Source organism: Glycine soja, chromosome 11 (genome assembly GCF_004193775.1).
Source record: "Glycine soja cultivar W05 chromosome 11, ASM419377v2, whole genome shotgun sequence".
Lineage (NCBI taxonomy): Eukaryota > Viridiplantae > Streptophyta > Magnoliopsida > Fabales > Fabaceae > Glycine > Glycine soja.
Genome location: NC_041012.1, coordinates 27,787,171 through 27,796,319, shown reverse-complemented (window position 1 = coordinate 27,796,319; position 9,149 = coordinate 27,787,171).

Sequence of the window (9,149 nt, the reverse complement as noted above, 5' to 3'; positions counted from 1 at the left end):
TAGGCCTGAAAAGGGGGAAATTTGACTATGTCTCCCCTGCCGGGGCAAAAAGAAAGGAAGGGGACACCCATGCCGTCACCTTGGCACCTGCTTAGCCGAAACCTCAACAAGCCTTGCATGGTACTCATTAGTATGCTCAACACCACCTGAGTTTTTCGGCCCGTGCCGGAAACCCTTCCAGCTCGGCTCCCGTCCAGCCAAGGACGTCTGCACCATCGCAGAGGGCCCCTGCTCAGATTTCAGCTCTAGCATAACCTTGTCCCAGCAATGATGCCAATCCTGGCATGAATTCCAACATGGGAAGAAACCCCTCGGTAAAGAAGCTTCCAGAGTTCGCCCCAATCCCAATGTCATATGGGGACCTATTATTGTCACTAATCGCTAACCAGTTGGCAGTGGTGACCCCTGGAAGGATTTACTAGTCTCCCTTCCCAAAGTGGTACAACCCCAACGCGACCTGCGTGTATCATAGGGGAACTTCGGGGTATTTGGTCGAGCAATGCATGGCCCTTAAGCACAAGGTCCAGAGCTTGATCGAGGCGGGATGGTTGACGTTCCAAGAAGACGGGCCAAATGTGAAGATGAACCTTCTTGCCAACCATGGAGGTTCGGATGTAAATGCAATTGAGGCGTGTAAACTGCAAAAGCCTAAGCATTTAAAGGATGTAATGACCTCTAGGAGGTTTATTTTTGAAGCCTTGCAAGAGGCGGGCGTGGTTTCGCTCGGTGGGCATAAGGGGGATCCTTGCTTGATGCATCCGGGTGAACTGCATGATATGGAAACATGTTCAGCGGATGATAGACCAAGGCCGACTCGAGATCGGCGACGAGGGTGAGAAAGAGCAACACATCTGCATGCAGTCAGCAGACAAGGAAAGTCCTAGGAAACCCAAGCCTTTGGTGATACATTTCACCAGAGATGTTGCTCCCCAAAAACAATGAGGCCCTTCAACTTTGTCAGGTGGTAAACCTGTCCCTTTCTCGTATAAGAGGAGCAAGGCAGTCTCGTGTGTTGGATCAAGTGGCCTCGGAATAATTAAGAAGGGGGGGGGGGTTGAATTAATGATGAACGTGTCTTGACTAATTAAAAATTTATCATTCTTAATGTTACAAGATTCAAATAGGCTTTTACTACTAAGTTAAGAAAGTAAAGAACAGAAATAGAAACTTAACCAAAAGTAAAAGCGATAATTAAAAGTACACAGCGGAAATTAAAGAGTGTAGGGAAGAAGAAGACAAACACAAGATTTATACTGGTTCAGCCACAAACCGTGCCTACATCCAGTCCCCAAGCAACCTGCAGTTCTTAAGATTTCTTTCAACCTTGTAAAATCCTTTACAAGCCAAAGATCCACAAGGGATGTATCCTCCCTTGTTCTCTTTAAAAAACCAAGTGGATGTATCCTCCACTTGAACTGATCCACAAGAGATGTACCCTTTCTTGTTCTTAGTATAAGAATCCCCAAGTAGATGTACCCTCTACTTGTACCACAAAGGATGTACCCTCTAATGTGTTGGGACAAAGAATTCTCAGGCGGTTAGTCCTTTGAATCTTTTGTAAGGGAGAAGAGAGACACAAAAGAATTCAGGTGGTTAGTCCATCGTTCTTTTGGCAAAGGGAGAAGAGAATGAAAAATATGAATAGCACAAGTTTTTGAACAAAGAACTTTTCTTGGAAGAGAAAGTGTTGATAAAAAACTTTTAGAAAGATGAAGAGAAATGAATCAGAAAATTCTGTAGAAAGATATTGAAAGATGTTTGATAATTGATTATCATAATTGAAACTCATGCCATGGTCACATATTTATTATCTCTTGATGACTCAAGTCAAAGCTTGTGACTCTTGGCAATTTCTTTAAAACTAGTCACTAAAAAAGTTGTGACTTTTGAAAAAATCTTCAGAAACAAGTCACTTGAAGAATTGTGACTTTTGGAAATGTATTTTTTGAAATTAGTCACTGGTAATCAATTACCATTAAGGTGTAATCGATTACACATCAACATATGTGACTCTTCATTTTGAATTTTGAAAATTAAAACGTTTAGAAGCTCTGGTAATCAATTACAAGTATTGTGTAATCGATTACACAAGTTTAAAATACTTTAAACATGAGTATAACTCTTGAAATTTGAAATCTTAACGTTTTAAAACACTGGTAATCGATTACTACCTTCTGGTAATCGATTACCAGAGAGTAAAACTCTTTGGTAATGATTTTGTGAAAACTTCTTGTGCTACTCAATATTTTGACAAAAAAATTTAGTACTTATCTTGATTGAGTCTTCTCTAAATTCTTGAACCTTGAGTCTTGATCATGATTATTCTTGAAACTTGATTCTTGAATCTTGAATCTTGATTCTTGAAACTTGATTCTTGACTCTTGATTCTTTGGCATCATCAAAATAACCTTGGAAGACATTGCTTCGACACCGTGGAGGTACGCTCTGCAGAAACCAAGTGAGAGGAAGGAGGAGGCCATCGGCATTGACTCACTTTCTGCCAAAGTGACCAATATCACTAGACTAAGCGGCGTGACCCACAGAGGTCACATCTTTGTGGCACTTGACATGCCAGTACGACCCACGAATGCCAAAGGAAAAGCTAAGGTAGCTGTGGAGGAGACCAACGAAGCAAGCCCCACTCCAGACGAGGATGTTCCGGCGGGGAGGTTCGCTGTTGTCACAACATGCCCTTTTACGGGCGAGCGAGGCAAGGCTCACGGGTGCGCTTTCCAAAGGAGGAAATATGTGCGGAGTCGCCACCAACGTTTATTTGTGGAAAACGTCGGAAAAAACCGAAGGAAACTGGTCATAAAGAATATTCCAAGTTCGGGAGTTGTATATACATTTGAGGAAGGTATTAGCACCTCTCACGTTTGTCACAAAGGACAACAACCTTATTTTTAGAATTGTGGAAGTTGTGTTACCTTAACTTTTATTTCTTTTTATTTTTTGAGGTCGACAAAAGCGGGGCTCTTGCTCCTACGTACCCTCCATCGAAGAGGAAATCAGACCTACGTAGTTCTTTTTTAAGGGTGAATCAAGCGATTCTTTTTACTTGGAAGGTGATCATTTTAAGGCGTTGGACCTTACAAATGATCCATTTACTTGGTAAGAAAAACTGAGATATTTGAACTTTTCAAAACCTTTTTTAGTGATTTTTTTGTGGACGAGCTTGACTTTGCGGGTTGATTTTAGCCTTAGTTTCACTTTAGTTATTAGTCAATTCAATTAAGAACGAGAAATCCCAAAGAGAAACGTCCGATTGATTTTTCCGCTTTATTTTACTAAAAAAGTATTTTTTTATTATTATATTATTATTTTACCTCTTTTTTGATTTCCAACGTGGTTACGACACGACTGAACGGTCGGATTTCATTTTAACAGAAATTAATGGATATTACAAATCAAATGATCAGTGAAAATTTATTTTATTTTTTGATTAGGCGAGAAATGACTTAAATAAATGACTGAAGCACGTCAAAAGGGGGTACGGAAAGTAAATGAAACGAGAATAAAAATACACGAAGCAAATGGGGACCACCACGGGTACATAGAATGAATTGAAAAGCTCGATTAGGGGTACTTACTGGTTGAAGACCGAAGAACAATGAAGAACGAACGATGAATGTCGAAGAACGGTTGAAAATCTTCGCGTAATTACCCATGGAAACGTTACGGAAGTGCCTCGGCTTGGATTTTCTTCACGGAAATAACTAAAGTGCCCAGGCGAGCCAGGTTGCTTCCTCCAGAAGCAACCGCCTTCTGGAGGAAGAATCTGGAAGGCCCAAGTGGGCCTGGTTGCCATTTGCACCCCTTTTTTTACTAAATACACCCCTTTTACTTTTTTTGGTGATTCTTTTTCCATAACGTTACGAAACTTTACGAATTTCGTAACGATACTTATTTTCTTTCCGTAAGGTTACGGAACCTTACAGATCATGTAATTACTCTTTTTTTAGCTTTCAAAAAAGTTACGGAAACTCACAGATTGCATAACAATACTTCCTTTTGATTTCCGTCACGTTACGGAATTTCACGGATTGCATAACAACGCTTCCTTTTGATTTCTGGCACGTCTTAGGACTTCACATATTGTGCAACAAAGGGTGCCAAGTACTTTGAAGCGGTCAATTAAAGGTTGCATGCCATCAAGCAATAGTCCCCGTATGAAATTAGGGTATGACAGTTGTAAAATAGGTATCCATGGAGGAGGCCAACGAGTTCCTCCGCATAATCCAACAGAGTGAGTTCAAAATAATCAAACAACTCAACAAGACTCCAACTAACATCTCTTTGTTAGAGCTGCTCATGAGTTCCGAACCTCATCGGGCATTGCTAGTTAAAGTTTTGAATGAGGCCCACGTGGCCTAGGATATCTCCGTAGAAGGCTTCGAGGGGATTGTCAACAATATCACAACCAATAAATGATGCAATCCTACCCCCCAATGGCATTGAATAGAAGACTTCAAGAAGATTGGGCCAAAGATGAAAGAGAAGGCCCTAGGGTTCTCATGAGCCTTAGGGTAGATTTCGGGCCCATGGGCTAAGTATGAGCCCACTTATCTTTGTACATATTAGATTAAGGTTTGATTAATTTTGGGCCTTGTATTTAGGGCTCCATAATGTAGGTAGGGTACCCTAGAAATGTAGGATTTTCCAGCCCTTGTATTTAGGGCACCTAGACTAGTTTTTGTATTAGGGGTAGTTTTGTAATTTCACATGCATTAAGTGAATATTTGATGTGTGTGTAGAGAAATAAATTTAATTGAATTGGGAGAAGCCCAATCCAATTAAATTTTAGAGGGGGAGGTGAGCATTTGCTTGCTACACCTCATTGCCACATCATATAGTCACACTTTGTGCATGTCCTTCATGCTTTACATGCCTCATGACACCTAAGCACACTTAGTGGAGAATCTTGGACTTGATCTTGGATTAGTGGGCTGAACCATATCTGAAATTCACTAATCATAATGAGTGAAATTTTGGCTCCACAAATTCAATTTCAAATTCAAGTGAAATTTGAATAGAAAATCAAATTTCCCTACAATTTTATGTGACACTTAGGCTATAAATAGAGGCTATGTGTGTGCATTTTTCCAACTTTGATCATTTGAAAAATTAAACATAAGATTTCATAGCTCTTTTAGAGCACAAAATTTCATGTTCTTCTCTTCCTCTCCCTTCATCCATCTCCTTCTTCCTCCAAGCTCTTATCCATGGCCTCCTATGGTGGTGAGCTTCTTCTAGACTCATCTTCTCCTTGAAGTGGTGTCTCCTCTCTCTCTTCCTTCTCCATTCCACTGCCAGTCATCTTCCTAGAAGCAAAGGAATCCATTGATGAAGAAGATCCTAGGCCTACAAGTTCCAATGGAGCTTACATCATCTGGTATTAGAGCTTCTTCATCTAGGTGATGTTCTTTTGCTTCCTCTATCTTTTTGTTCGGTGAATTCTCATTAATTCCTTGTTCTTCATCTTATTCTCCATGTGTATCCTCCATTGTCTTGTGGTTTGGTGTTCTTTAGAGTAGATTAACAAAAATAAACCTGTTAAATCTTAGATCTACAATTGTTCTTGCAATTCTATGGTTCAAATTTTGTAGATCTACTCTTGAATCATATTTTTGTGTTGATTTTAGGATCTATCATTTTTCATTCATAATATTCTTGTGCTGAACCTTAAGATCTAAATTTTCTTCCAAAATATTGATTAGAAAAAAAAACACAAAAATCTAAGTGTAAATCACTTAATCCATGTTGTCTTAGAGTCATGTTTAGTCACAGTAATTGTCACATTATGTTCTAAGTTTGTGTTGAATTTTTATTTTGTTGATTGAATTCTAGATACACTTGTTCATGTATTCTTGTCATTCTTAGCCTATCTTTTGAATTTTGAGTCTAATTCATGCATGTTATTTAGTTCATAACATGTTCTAAATCAATTCTTAGAAGTAATCTTGTTGTTGAACTTTTTTTTTGTTTTCTAAGTTTCCTACATGATGCCTATGATGAAGTTGAGTTGTGGTGCTGAGTTGTGGCTGGATTTGTGAATCAAAATAAGTCTTAAGCTCTCTTGAATTGTGTTCTTCAAGATAATTGAGCATAAGCAAACACATATTGTAACTATCCAAGCCTTAAGCAACGTAAACACTACTCTTGATTTCTAGGTTGAAATCGCTGGTGCTGGCAGCTTGAACATACGAACTTGTATAAATTACTGGGAATTGGTCACTATGTGTTTTGAGCTGAAATGTTTACTGAATTTTCTAGACATCTGTACCAAAATTATAAAAAAAATAACCAAGCAATTTGGATTAAAGGAAAAAAATAATAAAAATCACGCAAGTTAGTAGAAAAATCAGTGTCTATGAAAAAAAAGTGAAAGGGAAGTGTGCTTGTTGTTTTGGCTCAAAAATTTGTTCTATAGTTGGTGCCTATTTTATACCAATCCTAGTTTTGAAATTTCAATTGAAAATTTGTGTGAAAAAAGGTTCCAAAACTAGAGGTTTCTTGAGTCCTTTTTTTTTTAGTTTTTCTACTCTACTCTAGAGCCATTCTAGGTTTCTCTTTGAGTCCTAGCTTGCTTTTGTGTGCTTTTCATTGCTTTAATTGTTGAATAATCCTTGAAAATTTGTCTTGTCAAAACTCTATTGGTTTAGCTTTGATTTCATTTTTTTTGGTCTTTGGTTATTGCTTGTCTCTTTGTTTCCTTGCTTGTGAGTTGCCATATAGGGAATTGGAAAGGAGGATTGGTGCCATACCTTGAAGAATTTGAGTCAAGAAGCAAGGGGCCAACCACCTTAAGAGCTATTGGACTAAGAAGCACTCCAAATTGAGTGAAACACCAAAGAGAGAATAGCCACCACAATTGAGGACTTTTTTTTGTAATTGGAAATTTGCTTTGCTTTCAAATTTTGTAACAAAAAGGCCTTTCATTGGAAGTAAGTTGGGAGCCTCCAATAGGTCACCCTACTTCCATTTGTGTGTAATAATTTTAGGCAATTTTCCCTTAGGATAGTGAGTGTTTTGTTGGGAACCTTAAATGAGGTCATCCAAACACTCTTAGAATCCGCCTAGTTTGCATTTCTTGCTTACTTTCATAGCTTATTTCCTTTATCCTCCATTGTCAAACTGCCTAGATAGCTTCCCTTTTACCAATTAGTTTTTACCTTATCTTTCACACCTCTTTTAGTGTTTATTTTGGCTAGTTTCAACCATAGTTTCTTTTACCTTTTGTTTTCAAACCCACAACAAGAAAGAACAATAACTTAGGAACCAACATGAGTCTTCATTCTTCATCTAGTGTTAATGGTGAGGGTTCTACTCCTAAGGACCCCTTGTATAAGATATTAGATGAGCTGAGATCCCTTAAGTTGTTGAAAGAAAAACAAGAGAGAAAAGAAAAAGGTAAAAAAAGAGTGGAAGAAATAAGTCAAGATGAAAGGGAGAAAATAAGAGAGGAAGAAAGAAGAAAAATAATGAAAGAAATGAAAAGAGAAAAATATGCCTCCTATAGTAGTCATGACTCTTGGAAGAGTTTAAGTGAAGAATTTAGCGACTATTATAGAGGGTGCCATAGTTCACATACTAAACATCACTCCCAAAGAAGAGAAAAGGATAGAAGGCCTCAAGAGGGTAACATTAGCCTCCCATATTTCCATGGAAAAGATAATGTTGTGGCCTACTTAGATTGGGAAATGAAGGTTGACCAACTCTTTGCTTGTCATCATATTAGCGAAGAGAGAAAAGTTCCATTGGCTACCATTAGCTTTCAAGGGTATGCCCTCTATTGGTGGACTTCCCTTGTTAGGGAATGAAGGATTCATGGGGATCCTCCAGTAGAGTATTGGAATGATCTTAAGAGTGCCCTTAGGAAGAGGCACATTCCCTCCTACTATGAAAGGGAGCTTATGGACAAGCTCTAAAGGCTTAGACAAGGGATTATGAGTGTTAAAGAATATAGACAACAAATGGAACTACTCTTTTTAAGAGCTGGACTTAGGGAGGAGGAAAGAACAAGCATAGCTAGGTTCCTTAGTGGGCTTAATATAGAAGTGAGGGACAAGGTAGAACTCCTTCCATATAGGGACATAGATGAGCTAGTCCAACTTTGTATAAGAGTAGAGCAACAAATTAAAAGAAAGCCTTCTTCAAAATCTTATGGCTCTCACTCTTATCCAAGGAAGGACCAAGCCCATGGAATTTTGGGGGCTGCACCTTCAAAACCCAAGGAAGATAAGGGTAAGGCCATAGAGAAATACACCCCTAAGACTAGTTTCCAAGAAAGGACTAGCAACATTAAGTGCTTCAATTGTCTTGGGAGAGGTCAAGAAACTAACTTGACATGCAGAGAAAAACAAGGATTTCAATTCACAAAATGCCAAGAAACTCCTATTTCAAAAACAATTACCCATTACCTGTACATAACCCAAAATTCAGAGAGAAACATGGAATGTTGTACACAAAACAGAAAACCAAAACAAAAAAAATTAACCTAGAAAAACCTAATAAAATTAACCTAGAAAATCTCCCCCCCCCTACACTTAAACAACACATTGTCCTCAATGTAACACAATCATAAGATCAAGAGCAATCAAAACAATCAATAAAAGTGGACAAGTGCAATAAAAGTAAAGAAGGAGACAGAAAAAGAAAACTCCCTAAGTCATGGCGGAAGAGAAGTAGGGTGAAGTAAGGAGGTCTCCTCCACCACTACATCCACCAAGGAAGGATTTGTGAGGAATAGTTTCAGCCGGTGTCTGTTGACCTTGAAGCTCTTATTTGTGGATTCACTTTTGATCTCAAATGTACCATAAGGAAAAACATTAGTCACCACAAAAGGACCAATCCACTTTGACCTCAATTGACCACTCATGAGTTTGAGCCTAGAGTTATACAATAAAACTTTCTATCGAACCACGAAGTCCTTCTTAGCTATCAAACTATCATGGAACTTCTTGGTCTTCTCCTTGTAGAATTTGGAATTCTCATAGGCTTCTAAATGGATCTCATCTAGCTCACTTAGTTGCAACTTCCTTTCCTCTCCAGCCTGATCAATAGAGAAGTGGCAGGTCTTTACAGCCCAGTAGGCCTTGTGCTCTATCTCTACAGGAAGATGACATGCCTTGCCAAAGACAACCCGATAA